The following is a 16,778-nucleotide window of genomic DNA, read 5'->3' on the forward strand; positions in this document are numbered from 1 at the left end:
CACAGAAGAAAAGTCACTTCTCTTTTGAAACAGATGGGGAATCCAACAGCAGAAAAATCGACAAAACAATCCCCATGACAGAGAGAAATCTTTTGGAAAGTGATCATGCTCCTGTACTCAGCTGTGGTGAGGCCACAGCTTGACTACTGTGTTCAGTTCTGGGTGCCACAGTATAAGAAAGACATCGAGGTCCTGGAGGGTGCCTAGAGAAGAGCAAAAAGGCTGTTGAGAGGTTTGGAGGGCATGTCATACAAGGAGCAGATGAGTGAGCTGGGGTTGTTTAGTCTGGAGAAGAGAAGGCTAAGGGCAGGTCTTGCTCTCTACAACTGCCTGAAAGAAGGTCATAATGAGGCTGGTGTTGGTCTTTTCTCCCAAGTAACTAGTGATAGGACAAGAGAAAATGAGCTTAAGTTGTGCCAGGGGAGGTTTATATTGAATACCAGGAAAAATTTCTTTACTGAAAGAGTGGTGAGTTGTTGGAACAGGCTGCACAGAGAGGCGGTGGAGTCACTATCCCTGGAGGTGTTCAAGAGGCATGTAGATGTGGCGCTTCCAGATATAGTTTAGTGGTCATGATAGCTGGGTTATGGTTGGAGGTCTTTTCCAACCTTAATGATTCTATAAAGACATATCCATCTGCAAAATGAAGTCGGGTGGAGACCTTGTCCTTCTGAGTAAGTTTTTCTTTTTTTTTTTCTACACTTGTGTCTGAGAGAAATTTTAACTAGGGTGTCCTCATTTCAGAGTCTGGCAGTATGAGCAAATTGTCCAGGAAAGCTAATCTGGAGCTCAGAGCCTGGGCAGTCACATCACTAAGAAGGTGTAAAGAAGCAGTGTCAACACTGCAATTTGATGCAGGCTTTTTTGACCCTCTGTAAATACAAGCCAGTGAAAACACACAGCTGAATGACTGCTCTTCCACAGTATCTTTCCTTGTGGACTCCTTATTCCAAAATAAAAGTTTCTGTTCCTGAAAATTGATTCTGGGAGTAAACTAAGTATCAGCAGTGAAATAATTCTCACTCTGGAATCGGGGTATCCTTGTAGTGATCTACTCCAGGATTAAACTGTTCTGCTCAGATTCCCCAGTCAGCCATTTTCTACTGCTGAAAAACCTCCTCCCTTTTACTTGAAAGCTGAATGAGATTCCCTGATCACTGTCTAAATCTTGCTCTTTTCACAGTACAAGGAAAACAGACAAATGGTCTACGATGACACTGGTCACACTTTCCATGTTGTTGTCCCTGTTTTCATTATTTGTGGAGAAAAATTCTCCATATGCAGCTTTCTCAGAGATGCAGCATCCTTCTTATCTGTTAAAGATGATGATTCCCTTGATGCCAATGGAGCTGTAATGATTTGCATCACTTAAAGATCTTATTTGTGTTTTGCATGGGTTAAAATACTGAGAGAATAAATCCTTAATGACTCAATATTTTTCTGATGTTCAAGTGAGATAGTTTGAAAACTTCCCTGCCTGTGGGCTCAGTGAGATCTGAGCAGTTCCCCTTGCAATGGATAAACATTTTCATGGGAATCGTCTCTGAGGGGATCAGTCCTTAAATTATTTCTGTTGATTCTTAATAGCTCAGACACACCAGAGCACTGGCATGATAAGCCTTCTCTGATAATGTGTGTGTCACATCCATGCAGGGATCAGCACCATCGTCCTGTACAGGCTCTTGCATATGGTCATCTGGTAGAGAAGTTTCTTTTAGTATGGCATTCATGGCTGAGCTGCAGCATTGCCTGCAGAGCACTGTAAAATCTTGTTCTAAAGATTTTTGTACAAATGATCAAGCACAGCACCAGCAAGGTATTCCAGTAACTCAGTGTTAAAAACATGTGCCTTATTTCTCAAAAATGCTTCTTATGCAATGTTTGGCTGCACTGGGTAGAGACCATGGTCAAGGTACAAACAAATTAGCTTTACATTACTACATGGTGTTCTATCTTTCCCTACAGAAGTTTCCTCATCCGAATACCAATTTTTCACTGAATTTCCTGTATCAGCATTCCTAGAATCAGCTTAGCTTTACATTTCTCTCCCAAACCCCTGCTATAAATAGCTAAGTCTCATATATCATTTAAGTAGAATAAAACATTACTCCTTGCATTCATTTATTTGATTTTACAGCCTTGCTTGTATGTTAATCAAATGCATAAAGTGCTGAGGTGCATAGGTGCCAAGTAAAAGTCAATATTTTACCATGAACCTCATTTATCTACATTAGCCTGAAACAAGGTAGATCTGTAAATTTGGACATTATTGAATTTAATGACAAAGATCAATTACAACATCTTTGACACGACAGAGATTTGTCAGATGAGGGGAAAAAGCATCACTTCTTCCTAAGGGAACTTACAAATGCTGGCTCCATGGGACTGTCCATCTCTTCCAGTGGAGCAATGCATGTGAATGCTTAAATAATACTACTTGCGTCTGAAATACAGACTCACAGTTTGAAAGGAGTTTAAAACAGAGCTAAGTTATAGCAAGCTCTCTGAGAGACTGTTCAGCAGGACTGGCTGGAATACAAGAAAAAAGAACCAGAAAGTGTCTTTGTGCAAGAGATGGCTGCAAAACACAATTTGACTGCAAAACGTAAAGCAATTCCGAACTCAGGCTGCTTCTTTCTGTGTCCACTACACAAATACCAACCAAACTGCTTTATGAGCACTCTGGTAGTGCAGACTGTTCATCACAAAGCTCCCCAGAAGAACAATCACTAATTTTCTAAAGGAAGCTTGGGAAAATGTGAACAGTAACCTCACCTGATGGAAACTGTTGTATTTCAGTGAAGTTAAAATCTAGAGAGATGTAATACTTCCCACCCTATGCCCTTTATCCAGCACAGGGTAGGAAGGAATCATTACTCTGTCCATGTTGCTAGTGCACCATTTGCCTGGCAAGTAGTCACTTACAACTTGGCCTTACTGGAATGCAGGTAAGGTTTCCCAAAGGAAAAAGGATTACTTTTTTTTTCCCCTTGCCAATTTTCTGGACTGCCATCCAAAGGCTGCTGGGTACCATCACAGAGTTTGAACTTACCAGGAATTGAAGTTCAGCAAGTCTCAGGATTGTCATGGAAGCCAAGGCTAACTATGTTTTTAATTTTTAGTTAGCAGACAGGCAGAGACTAGTTATTATGGATCAAGTCTTTAAACAGGCAAATCCTGTAATCCTAAAAGGTTGTATTCCATATTTTCACTGGAAAGCCTTAAGTAACTACCCCCCAGAAAACCAAGGTCTTTTGTTAAGAAAAGTACTTTCAGGTTGAATACTTTTTATGAACCCCTACTACACAAATGATTTTGCCTCCCTATCATTGTATCTTATCAAACAGCCCAAACCACCCAAGGATGAACCCAGTCTGAGATGGCTTAGACGATGCAGCACAGATGTTGATTCTTCTACATGGAGGAATCCCACTTAAAGTTTTTAGTACTGTTGCTTCTCACCAGCTCCTCATATATGAAGGCCTTGGATTCAGCCCCTCATCCCACATTTGTGCTTACAAAGATAGCAGTACATGTATTCAGCAGCACTGATTTACTAGCATGATAATGAGATTAAGAGCTTCTTTTAGTTACACCTGCTCTTTCTGGAGGTATTCTGATGCATATGAAGAGCAAAATGAGATTGAATCCAGGTGCACCTTCGCTTAAGCTTGCACTTATCTCTCTCCTATTGTATCTATTGAGAAGAAACTGAACAAAAAGAACTTGGCTTCTAGACGTGCAGGTTAGCTCCACCAAGAAAGCAGCTGCCTCCAGTCATGAGTGAAGACAGAAGTATGAGAAGGGATGGCAGCAAAGCTGCCAAATAACCATGCAGAGAGGTTCTGTATTGTGGATGGGGAAGCAAAAAATAGTCAGGTATGAGGAAGAAATACTACAGTTCTAAGAGCAGTAAACTACTAACTGAGCAGTGGAAAGGTTTAGTCCATTCCATAAACAGTGAACCAGCTAGCGGCAAGAATCAGCTGAGAGCTGTAGCTGTCATGATCTACCTGACTGCATGCCATCAAATGAAATACAGGGATGTTACCTTCTCACTTGGGGCAGAATGAGTTCAGAAATGGTCAGCTACAATACCTCAGTGTCAAGCTGTAAAAGGCCAAAACACACTAATCCAACCACCTACATTCTTATGAACAAACCATCAAGATCAGTTCATGCCTTAAATTCAAGTAGGTAGGGCATGAACTGATCTTGAGGGTTTGTTCCCACACCTTCTCCCAGCCTCAGTAATGGACACAGTCATCCTGGTTTTATCCATTCTTTTCAAACCTGTAAGAAGACAGGTCAGTTCTGCCCATTAAATAGAAACACCAACAGCATGCAAGGTAGAAAATCCTTGCTCCTAGAGAAGTAGTTTTCTTCACCAAAAAAGAACCACGTTGTGCCCATCTTTGACATACCTGAGAATCTCAGGCATCTAAGATTGGGAGAGCATCATGGCCTTGCCCTCATCAGAAGTATCTGCATTTAGTGAGCTGCAGATGACAGGACAGTACAAACAAGAACTAAGGGTGAGGAGCCTTTCTACGTGCTGTAGATCAATTATTGACAAGACAACACCTGAAGATCCAGTGTTGCATTGTCCAGGGTTCATTATCAGGGTTCATTTTACCCACTGACATGTTTCACTTACAATGTGGACAGTTAGCAGAGATCTAATATTGAACCTGTTTAAATGAATCTAGCTTATATTGCCCAAAATGGTTTAGGGAACACACCTGAAATCAACCTGAAGAAGCAAAAAAGCTTTAACAGGAAGAATGATGAACATCTATATTTGGGTGTAAGACACAAACCTGTAGAGCTAGCACAGCTGGGCCTAGAATATGTTTGAATAATGTCTTTGGTTGTCATACACCAAAAAAAGTCAAGCGAATTAGTCTTGTTGAAGCTACAAATCAATCCAATTTTTTTCCCTAAGCAGTCATATGCTACTTTCCTTTTATTCATGTATCCAGGAAGCAGGCAGAGAAATGTTAGATGAAACAGAATTAAAGTGATGTTAATAACTTCGGGGAAGCCAGACTTGGCTGTTTGAAGTGTTTAAGAAAAGCCGTGCTTAGAGAGACACTCAGGCAGTGGAGGTCTCAGATGGGGTTGCGTAATTTAGAGGATTTTACATAACCCAACAGATCTGTCTTCCAAAAAATCCTTACATGGCAATCTACAAAAAAAAAAAAAATATTTTGCAGTGAAGCTGATTTCAAATTCAAATCACAGATGGAAAGTTGAGCACTGAAACAGCACAACCAGAAAAGGCAGGTTCACTTGTAACCCAGACCTTGGGCAGTGTGCGGGGATGGGTATCTGTGTATGTGTCACAATGTTTTGTTAGGGACTACCACTATGGCTTATCTGCTGTATTACTATTTTGATCCTGAACGGATAGTTGACTGGTTGCCATTTAATTACCTGTCATTAATACTGTTTCACTCCGATTATGGTTTAAACTGAATGAAGCAGTTTTTCCCCTGACAAGAGCCAGTCTCAACTTCCTATACAGTTGGTTTTTCACAGGCCAAACCCTGGTATTTTACCACCATCTGCTGGACATAAAGCACCATTCACTTAAAAAATGTAAATTCAGCCTCAGCCCTAAAACTTTTGACTTCACAGCCAAAATAATCCTCTCCCCACAAATATTCAAAGATCTCAAACTGGCTCCATAACAGAGTTCAGAGAGTTGTCATCAGTGGCACAGAGTCAACTTGGAGGCCTGTGGCAAGTGATGTCCTCCAGGGATCAGGAGTGGGTCCAGTTTTGTTCAATATCTTTTATCAACGACATGGATGAGGGCATTGAGAGTACCCTCAGCAAGTTCCTGATGATACAAAACTGGGGGGGTTGGCTGACACCTGTCAGGCTGTGCAGCAATCCAACGTGACCTGAATAGGCTGGAGAGCTGGGTGCAGGCAAACCTCATAAGGACAAGTGCAAGGTCCTACATCTGGGGAGAAATAACAACAGGCACCAGGACAGGTTAGGGGCTGCCCTGTTGGAAAGCAGCTCCACAGAGAAAGACCTTGGAGTGCTGGTGGACAGCAAGTTCTCCATGAAACAACAATGTGCTCTTGTAGCCAAGAGAGCCAATGAGATCCTGGGATGTATCAAGAAAGGTGTGTCCAGCAGGTCTAGGGAAGTTCTTCTGCCTCTCTACTCTGCCCTGGTGACACCACACCTGGAATACTGTGTCCAGTTTTGGGCTCCAAGTTCAAGAGCGACATAGACATGCTGGAGAGAATCCAACAGAGAGCCATAAGGATGCTTAGGGGACATGAGCATCTCCCCTATGAAGAGAGACCAAGAGCCCTGGGGCTGTTTAGAAGACTGAGAGGGGATCTGATCAATGTCTATCAATATCTGAGGGGTGGGTGTCAAGTGGAGGGGGCCAGGCTCTTTTTGGTGGTTCACAGTGATAAGACAAGGAACACTGGGTTCAAACTTGAACATAGAAGATTTCACCTCAACATGAGGAGAAACTTCTTTACAGTGAGGGTAACAGAGCACTGGAACAGGCTCCCCAGGGATGTTGTGGAGTCTCCTTCTCAGGAGACATTCAAAACCCACCTGGATGCGTTCCTGTGCAGACTACCCTAAGTGATCCTGCTCTGGCAGGGGGGTTGGACCTGATGATCTCTTGAGGTCCCTTCCAACCTCTGATATACTGTGATCTCAAAGGCATCAGGGATGCATGAGGCCTCCAAGGAACAAGGGGCCCAAAAATTCACCTGAGGAACAAAGAGAAATGACACAGTCTCCTATATTCTCCTTCAGTTATCTGTTCTGTCATTGCTAAATCTTTCACTGAACCATAGTAAGGTGCTGTCAGATATCAACAAAGGCTTCAAGGCTGTTCATAAGTGAAATAGAATTCACAGTGCAGGCACCAATTTGTCTCTGGAAAATAAAAGATCATACAGAAGCAGTATGCCAGACATTTTTTAACCACTCTAAGACCAGTCAGATCATCTCTTTCCAAAACATCTTAAAACTTTCTGAAACCTAATTAAAAAAAAAAAAAGGGCACTACTAAAAAATAAACTATATTCTCCTTCCTAACTGCCCCTTCTGCAACCTGAAGCTCTTCTGGTTTCCCCCAGTCTCACCATTCCTTCTCTCCCCTCTTGTGTTGAGATCACATCTCAAGACCACCACTGAAATCTGCAGAAATTATTGGATTTGTCACACTTAAATTCCAGGTAATTTGGGCTCCTCAGTTAGAAGGCTGTACCACTGAAATGTCTTCTGTAGTTACTTGCAACTAAGATGCTCTTCCAGCGTAAAATTTCTATCTCAGGGGAGCCGCTATCTAGGAAAAAAATAAAAGAAAGAAAACATTGTTTAAATTTATGTGCTTCCTTTAGGTCGTTAAGTTAGGTGAAAAGGCTTTGGCACTCTCTTCTTGGCTTGGTCAGCACAACCTAGAGGCAGCTACAGAGAAACATCTGCAGTATCTGGTGAGACCAGTTCAGATGGAATCTGTGGTGTCATCTAGATTTCTCCTGAGCAGGTACATAGATGCAGGTGATCTGATTTTCTTGGCATCATTTCTGACTCAAGGCTACCTCTATCAAGTTGCAAGTCCCTCCTATAAAGGGACTTAGGGTTTCTGAAAGAACAGGTCATCCTTTTGTTTTTTATTTTGCTTTGTTTTAACTTGAGCTATATGTTTTTTACCTGTGTCTTGTCAACAACTGAAATATTCTTTCTGAAACTTTCACATTATGCATGTGTTCACTATTTCTGGATTTTGATTGCTTCATACAGTTATTTGAACAGCCCCAAAAGAGCATCGCTGGTCTGCAGCTAAATTGGATGCTTCAGCTCTTCTTCCAGTCTCCAAGTAAATATTCAACCTCTGAAGATTTATCTGGTATTTTTTCCTGGTCACTGTTTATATAAACAAGCTGTTCACTGGCTCCTAAGAGGTGAAGATTAACACCACTTGGTTAATAACACTGAGCAAAGCAACAACACAACAAATGCAGGCCACTGCCCAGAAGAAAAACAATTAAAATCTCTTTCTGAAATGACCTTAGAATCACTGACCACAAAACACTCAACATCACGTTCCTGCATGCTCCACTTAGCCTTGCTACTCCTCTGTCCCATGAGGCAGCTCCTTCTTCACTGTTCACAACTGCATCCTTCCTATCACATATTTCTATTACCCCACGTGCCCTCAGCCCTATTACCTGCTGATACCAGGCCGTCACTACACAATCTCATCCAAGCTCTCAAGAAGCTTGGAGATACATCAGCTACATAGAGGAATCAATTCTTGAAATGACCCAGACCTGTTAAGTTCGGGGTACAGGTCAATAGTCCATTCTTCAATACCATCTGATCTCATGTAGACATCTAAGAGAGCTTTACCACCTTCCTGAAACGGGAGAAACACACCCATGGGCAGGTCTAGCAGGTGCCTGTCTGACTGTTAGCAGCTAGAATTGGCTGCAAGGCTGACTGCTCCCCTGCGGTGAATCTGGGAGAAATGGGCCACGGGCAGCTTGCTCAGACTAGATACATGAGATCCATGGTCTGGTAGTTGCAGCTGCCTGAAACAGTGAACTATAAAGAGGAAATTCTCTCCAGATCCTTCCTCACTTGTAGAGCAGCAAAGCAGTGGAAAACTCTGTCCCTAAAAAAGCAGATGCAAAGCTCCAACTTCCTCATGATGAAGAAAGGACAAGAACAATCAAAAATATGGAACAACTTCTGCACCATAAATGACTATATAGGCTAAGACTCTTCAGGCTGGAAAACGTCAGTGAAAAGGGATGTGACTTAAGTTCATGAACTTATGAATGGCCTGGACAGAGAGCAGAAAAATACACTGGCAAATCAAAATGTATTTAGAGAAGGAGGAAACAGAGAGCAGAAAAATACACAGGCAAAACTAAAGGAAAAGGTATTTGGAGAAGGAGGAATCACAGAATGATAGAAGTTGGAAGGGACCTCTGGAGACCATCTAGTCCAACCCCAGCACCAGAGCAGGTTCACCTAAATCAGGTTACACAGGACAGTGTCCAGGCGGGCTTTGAATGACTCCTGAGACAGACACTCCACCACCACTCTGGGCTGCCTGTTCCAGTGCTCCATAATCCTCAATGTAAAGAAGTTCCTCCTCATCTTTAGATGGAACTTCCTATGTTCAAGATTGTGCCCATTACAAAAAAAGAAAAAAAGAAAAAAAACCACACCAGTCTTTTACAAGCTGTTGTTGCTTTTCCAATTGAGACTAATTTGAAAAGGCCAACCTCAAAGCACAAGAAAATGACTCTTCATCCAGGAAAAAAGGTACTTTTCTCAGCTCTTTCCCATCCAGCATCCATATCTGACAGCACCCATATTCAGGTACCAGTAGATGCTGCTGGTCTGTGTGCTCAAGTGGGATCCCAGCACATATTCCGGTACCCAGTACATATTCTGGTACACCACTCACCATTGTATGGGTCAAGTTTTGTATCAGTCTGGAATCAACTTCCCTGGGGTTTCTTCCTCTTATTCATGCCTTTGCCTCATCCAGGAACAGCTACCTTCTTCTCAGATGTCCTCTACATGTTTCCTGTGCTGTGCTGCTGTTAATATTGAATGGGGAATATTGTCACATTGCACATGCCTGCTCCATATGACCTTTTCCTAGATGGCACTAAGTCATGGATCTTAGTCGAGGCTCAAGTGGAGATCAAAATGTCATGAGTATATTCTAGCACAATACTACAGCCAGGCTGAGATTAGCTTTTGGCAGGGAGCAGCAATAGCTCTGCTGCTGTCCTTGCTCAGAAAGCTCATCAAGTTTTAGGCAAATGTTAAGGAATTAGGTTTAAAATAATTTATTTTTAAAAAATTTAAGGCCAACAAAAAAACCAAAACACCCCAGAAACTTAAGCTTTAGTAAGATTGCATGAAAGCCCTGCTGAGATCAGGCCTGAAGGATGGGGTTGCCAAAGTGGCTTTTAGACATGGTGTACTCTCAGAGGTCTGTAGCAAATCAGCAATGTGAGATGAACTCTTGCCTAATTAGCAGATTTCTTGTTGTGCCTCAGTGACTGCACTGCAGAGCTTGGCCACCCTCCACTAATTTGCAACATCTCAGGCTTTAAAATACTTTATTTCATTCCAGTTCATCAAAGCCAGCTGGAAAAGCACATGCCAAGTGCTTACAAAGGTTCACATCCAAAATGAGCACTGGGACTAGGGCAGTTCTGCTCTACTGCCTCAGCACTTCTCACACCTGGGCTTATTACTGAATCCAAGAGGTGAATCAGACAGAAATTCTTCTTCCATTTCACCCATACAAACAACAGTGGACTAGCACCAGGATTTTAAGAGGTCTTGCTCTCATTAATTCCCACACAAACACATTGCAAGGCACAGGTTGCTTGCTCCACCTGGTAGCAGGCACCAGGTGTATTTGCTAAGGTTTTAGCATTTTAAGAGGCAATGCCATCCTTTGCTGACAATTCTACTACTGCACAATGGGCCACAAGAGCAGCCGTGGGAGCTTCCCCAGTAAGTGGCCTCTAGGTGCAGCGCCCTGGGCCCAGCAAGGCTGTAGTGGAATGTCTGAGGACCCTGCCCAACAGCAGAAACTCTCCACCACAACTGAGCCTGGCTGCAGGAAGGACCCCAACAGGGACGGGTCTAATCACAGACTTCAGAGCCCAGAGAAGCACACTGGGACAGTAAAAAGCAGAAAGTTTTATAGAGGTTTATTACAGAAATACTAGAGCAAGTATGGTTAAGATTGCAGCACGAATGAAAATACCTATGGAAACACCAGAAGAAACAGCAGAACAAGATTGAAAAGAATGACTTCTACAGAAAGTGCAAAACAGCAGTCCCAGACAAACTGAGGAATGATTTGTTTCAGTCTAGCACAGTCTGTGCTCTGATACCAAGGAGAGTATGAGCAATGAAGTATAGGAGCTTCCCTCAACCAGTTGCACCCTGTGATAGGACAAGGGGCAATGGATATAAACTACAGCACAGGAGTTCCACCTCAACATGAGGAGGAACTTCTTCATGGTGAGGTTCACAGAGTGATGTGGGCTCCCCAGAGAGGTGGAGTCTCCTTCGCTGGAGACTTTCAAGACCCATCTGGATGCATTCCTGTGTGACCTGTGCTAGATTCTATGGTCCTGCTCTGGCAGGGGGGTTGGACTAGATGATCTCCGGAGGTCCCTTCCAACCCCTAGCATCCTGTGATCCTGTGAAAAGAACATGGGTGTGGCTGAACAATTACTGCACTAATCTGTGAAAGAACCACCCTACAAGCAAAGTCATTGTGTCTTGGGCTGTCCTTTCTCACCCCTCCAAAGCTCACACTTTGCTCACTTAGTATTTTATTTCCTGTCAACAGAAGGTGGATAGCAATTGAAATTTTGAAATTTGTTTTATTTAAACACAATTACCATGGAAATCTTACAGAATAAATGCCTATGCAAAAAGTTCAGTCAGTCAGCAGTGTCAAATAGAAGCAAGGCATGTTACTGCTCCTATTATTACAGCATTGCAAATGCTAGAGACCCAGCTTCCTCAGCCTTTCCTTGTAAGGGAGATGTTCCACTCCCTTAATCATCTTTGTGGCTCTGCACCGGATTCTTTCAAGTAGTTCCCTGTCCTTCTTGAACTGAGGGGCCCAGAACTGGACACGATGTTGCAGATGTGGCCTAACCAGGACAGAATAGAGGGGGAGGAGAACCTCTCTGAACCTACTAGCTGCACCCCTTCTAATGCACCCCAGAATTTAAAAGGAAGATGTCAAGTTTTGGGGTGTGAAGGAAGAAAACAAAAAATGCAGAGAAATACCACACACTGATTTCAACCCATACATTCTTGAGTTTGCTTCAGATGAAGCAACGTGATACAAGCCTCTTAAATTCAAGCCAACATTTGCAGCTAAATGGCCTAGGAGCTGAAACCTTTGCCTAAGCAGGCACCACAACTGTTTTCCTTGCTTTGAGAAGCTGTACAGAGGCGTGTAGCCATCAGCTGCCTGTAACTTTTCTATGTATTTTTCAGTGCCCAACGACCACAGGAACAGGATGTCCCATCAGGGATGCTGCAAAAGTTCTCTCACCAAAAAGCAGCGTGGAAGGAAGAATCACAGAAAGTAAGTGGTTTGTAGGAGAGGGGAAATCTTTATAATAAACATATGAAAAAAAAGGTATATTAATGCATTTAGGTGGAGTTGTAAGCACAAAAAAATACCACTGAAAGGGATTTAAATAGAGTATATCCATCTTCTGCACAGCCCACCTGGAGCCTTCTGCCAAAGAACATCTGCCTGTCCAAAGCAACCATTTCTCTCACACAAGTACAAAGGCACAGTGTTACACTCCACCATTTCCTTGGAAGACTCACCTGAGGACTCTCTTCACTTGATTTCCCTTGGTCCTTACCTCAAATCAACTGCAAGAGCTGGAAGAAACCTTGTGAAAATTAAGCGACACCTCTCTTAAACAGTGCCTTGGTGAGGATTCACTTGAAAATGACATGCAGATGTTCAGTCAGGTCATAAAAACAACTAACTAAGACCATTAATACCCCATCTGTCCTACTCTTGGGTCCTTTTTATACTGAAACTTGTCCAACACTTCATTCAGTCATTATTCCACCTGCAAGTAATTTTTGTCCTGTTTTATCTTGTTCCTATTGTGAAAAGTTGTTTGAGAGATGCCAGAGACCTAGTAAAGTCTCTTTTGAATAATCAGTGTTATTTCACCATCCAAGATCTCAGTATTAGTCCCGTCCTATGTCTGACACATAGGTCCCTATTCCTATTTCTGACACATTGAAACCATAAATATTCTTCTGGGAAAGTTCATAGCCAAATAAGATTGAAGGCTGGGATTCCCAACTTGAAAACTGAAGTTCTGTTTTGGACAGATAAGAAGCCTTTTCTACAATAATCTCCAGATGATGTTCCTCATCAGAAGAAAAGTGTGCCCCGTAAGAGACAGAAGCACCACCACTAGCAGCAGTTTGAGGCAGAACTTGGTATTCAGCAGCCTGAAGGATCATCCTAGATGTTTACTCCCTGGTGCACAAACCAACTTAGAAAAGGAAAGAACAGTTTGCAGAAGACACTAGGCCCTAGAAAATCTTTCCTGGTAGGAAGATTCACTTCATCTGTATAATGCCACACAGGGGCCTTTAAACTTGGTGTTAAGCACCTAGTAAGAAGAAAAGGCAATTCATAAAGCTCTCTGATATTACCTTTTCTTTCAGCGTTTTCCTGAAAATCTCTCTGCTTCTTCTGTGAGGGCTTTATAGGTCCCTCAGAGGTGTCTTTCACAGCCTTAAGCCACAGGCTGCAAACAGGAAGACACCATCAGTATGTATGAAGGGCACCTCATTCCCTCTGCAGCTTTCATGAAAGACCTTATGAAGCCTCAGAGGCACCATATCCTGGGATATACCCTGCTGTCAGTCAGAATGAAAAGAACAGACAGAAAAGAATCCCTCAAAAAGCAGAGTAAGACACTGACAAGTGAAATCAGTCACATCCCTCATTGCAGCCACCATCTCTGCACTTCCATTCACACACCCCAGCCCCCAAAGCCACTATAGGTAACAGTCTCTACGAGCACCAGAAAAATAACATCTTGAAGGCTTTACCATCAGGGGCAAACTTCCTGAGTGCTGGAAACATGAGCTTCCTCATACCAATGCCTCCCATGTTAGTCATACTCTTCTCTGCACCTGACAGAACCACCATCAAGTGCTATTTCACTGCCTCCCTTTGTTCTTGTTTCACACTGCAAAGCAGCTCAAGAGAAAAGCAGCTTTAAGAGCAGCAGCCAGCACCTGGGACCTCACAATAACTGGCAGACAGATTAATAGGGCTGGGTAGTAAAAGGTGCTGCTGGGTTACAGACAAATCCGCTGTCACCTTCACCCATGGGGCAGAGAAGGGCTGCAATCTTTTGTGCCAGCAGCACTGGTCAAGAGCTCAGGTCAGTCTTTGCCTTGAACTGGCTGTTTTGGAAAGCCCCAAGGAGGCTGATGTGCCAAGGAGAACCAAAACCTGATGTCTCTTGGCTGGGGCTCAGCTCATGCACTGTGCAATGCTGGCCCCTAAGTCTGCCCCTTGAGCACTAGACTCCTCTTGCCCCAAAAGGCATCTTTTGACCTCAGACATTTTGAGAGAACTTATGGCAAATCTATAATTAACTTCTCCAAATGAGGCCAAAGTGGGTGAAAACATTAAAAAGGGACAAGGAAACCACTCCTACCACATCTCCTGCCCTAGACAACAATTGGGTGAATCCAGTATTTGGTGATGGGAATGGTTTATTTTTTAAGTATGTGACTAAAATCTCATACAATGAAATAGAACAAAGTTTAGAAAGAGGTTAACATTATTATTCAAGACTGAACACTGAGCTGTATTGCAAGTATTTTCTTTTTGTGAAAGTAAGACATGAAATTCAGCTGTAAGCCCACCAGACTCCCAGCCCAGTGGCACTGCACAAGTCCCCTGCAGAGCAGAGTCTGTTGTATGAACTCTGATGGGAATCCAGATGATTGGCACACACATGAAATATGTTCTGCCAAGTTACAGCTCTCCCATGGCTGTCAACCACACCTGAGCACTTCAAAAGCACAGGTCCCTCACCCACCTGTGCACACAATGATACTGCAGAAGAGTATGGTCCGTTTTCACCTCAAATATATCTGCAAAGGACAGTCTAGGGGCCTCAAGAAATCAGCTGTCCTCCTGCTTTCTCTCTCACTTTCTTCCTATGCCCCTTGTTCCAAAATTACAGAGGAAAACAAAGTACAAAGGGTGGCACCCAATTGCACTATCTTCCTTTCAACAGTTCCCCCAGGACACTCAGCTTAAGCAAGGCTGCTCCTTATGTGATACTTAAGACAAAGAAAGGCCACAAAAATATATTTACAACACACTTGCCCAAGAAGGAAGATAGTAACCTGTCAGGCTCAACTTCATTTTCATTTACTGGGCAATGCTTATGAAAATCGTAACAATCCTCATTGTCAATACAGGCTGGGGGATGATGTGATAGAGAGCAGCCCTGTGGAAAGGACTTGGGGGATACTGGTGGACAAACAGGTGGACATGAGCTAGCAACGTGCACTTGCAGCCCAGAAGGCCAGTTGCATCCTGGGCTGCATCAAAAGAAGCGTGGCCAGCAGATCTAGAGAGGCGATTCTGCCACTCTGCTCTGCTCTGGTGAGACCTCACCTGGAGTACTGTGTCCAGCTCTGGGAACCACAACACAAGAAGGACATGGACCTGATATAGCACGTCTAGAGGGGAGCCACAAAAATTATCAGAGGGACGGAGCACCCCTACTGTGGGGACAGGCTGAGAGAATTGGGGCTGTTAATCCTAGAGAAGAGAAGGCTCTGAGGAGACCTCATAACAGCCTTACAGTACCTGAAGTGGGCCTACAAGAAGGCTGAGGAGAGCCTTTTTACAAGGGCTGATAGTGCTAGGACAAAGGGCAATAGGTTTAAACTAGAAAAGGGTAGATTTACACTGTACATCAGGAAGAAGCTCTTTACCATGAGGGTGGCAGAACACTGGCACAGGTTGCCCAAGAAGGTGGTGGAGGCCCCATCACTGAAGACATTCAAGGTCAGGTTTGATGGGGCTCTGAGCAACCAAATCTAGTTGGGGATGTCCCTGTTTACTGCAGCGGGGTTGCACCTCTCAACTCAGGGGATTCTAAGATTCTGTGGTTCTATGAAAAGCAGAATTACTGGCACCATAGGAATTGTCTACTTCTTAAGCTCACCTTGCCTTATTTTAGGCAAAAATTAGATGCAGTACCAGAGAGTAGTGACATTCATGCCCTGGTGATCTAAATGGGGCAATTTGCAGCCATAACTTTATGTCTAGAATGAGTTTCAGCTACAATCATTGTTTGCAAAGAAGCTTATTTTTTTGTGCATCAAATAATCAAAGGAGTATCGAGCCCCAGAGCTCAGTGATTTGCACCCTTGGTGCAACTGCTCTTTTTCAGGCCTTTTGAGGAGCTACCTAACTTGGTTTTGAGACTATTGCAATGTACTTACCTGTCACCTCACACTAAATTGAGGGGGAGTGCTGATCTGCTTGAGGATAAGAAGGCTCTGTAGAGGGACCTAGATCAGCTGGGCCAAGGACAATTGTAGGAGATTTAACAAGGCCAACTGATGGATCCTGCACTTCGGTCACAATTCCATGCAACGCTACAGTCTTGGAACACAGGGACTGGAAAGCTGCCTGGCAGAAAAGGACCTGGGAATGCTGATGGACATGAGCTATCTGAACATGAGCCAGCAACATGCCCAGGTCGCCAAGAAGCCAACAGTATACTGGTTTGTATCAGGAACAGTGTTTCCAGCAGCAGTAGGCAAGCAATCCTGCCCCTGGCACTGATGAGGTTGCATCATGAATACTGAGGTTTGGGTGCCACGGTACAAGAGACATTGAGGCACTGCAGCATATCCACAGAAGGGCAACAAAGCTGGTGAAGGATCTGGAAAACATCTCATGAAGAGCAGCTGAGGAGAAGAAAAGGCAGAAGGGAGACCTTATTGCTCTCTACAGCTACCTGAATGGAGGTTGTAGCATGGTAGGTATTGGCCTCTTTTCCCTAGTAACAAGTGATAGGTTGAGAGGTAATGGCCTCAAGCTGCACTAAGGAAGGTTTAGCTTGGATATTAGGAAAAATTTCTTTAGTGAAAGAATGATCAGGCATTGGAGCAAGCTGCGTAGGGAGGTGGTGGAGTCA

Source organism: Indicator indicator, chromosome 1 (assembly GCF_027791375.1).
Source record: "Indicator indicator isolate 239-I01 chromosome 1, UM_Iind_1.1, whole genome shotgun sequence".
Classification (NCBI taxonomy): Eukaryota; Metazoa; Chordata; class Aves; order Piciformes; family Indicatoridae; genus Indicator; species Indicator indicator.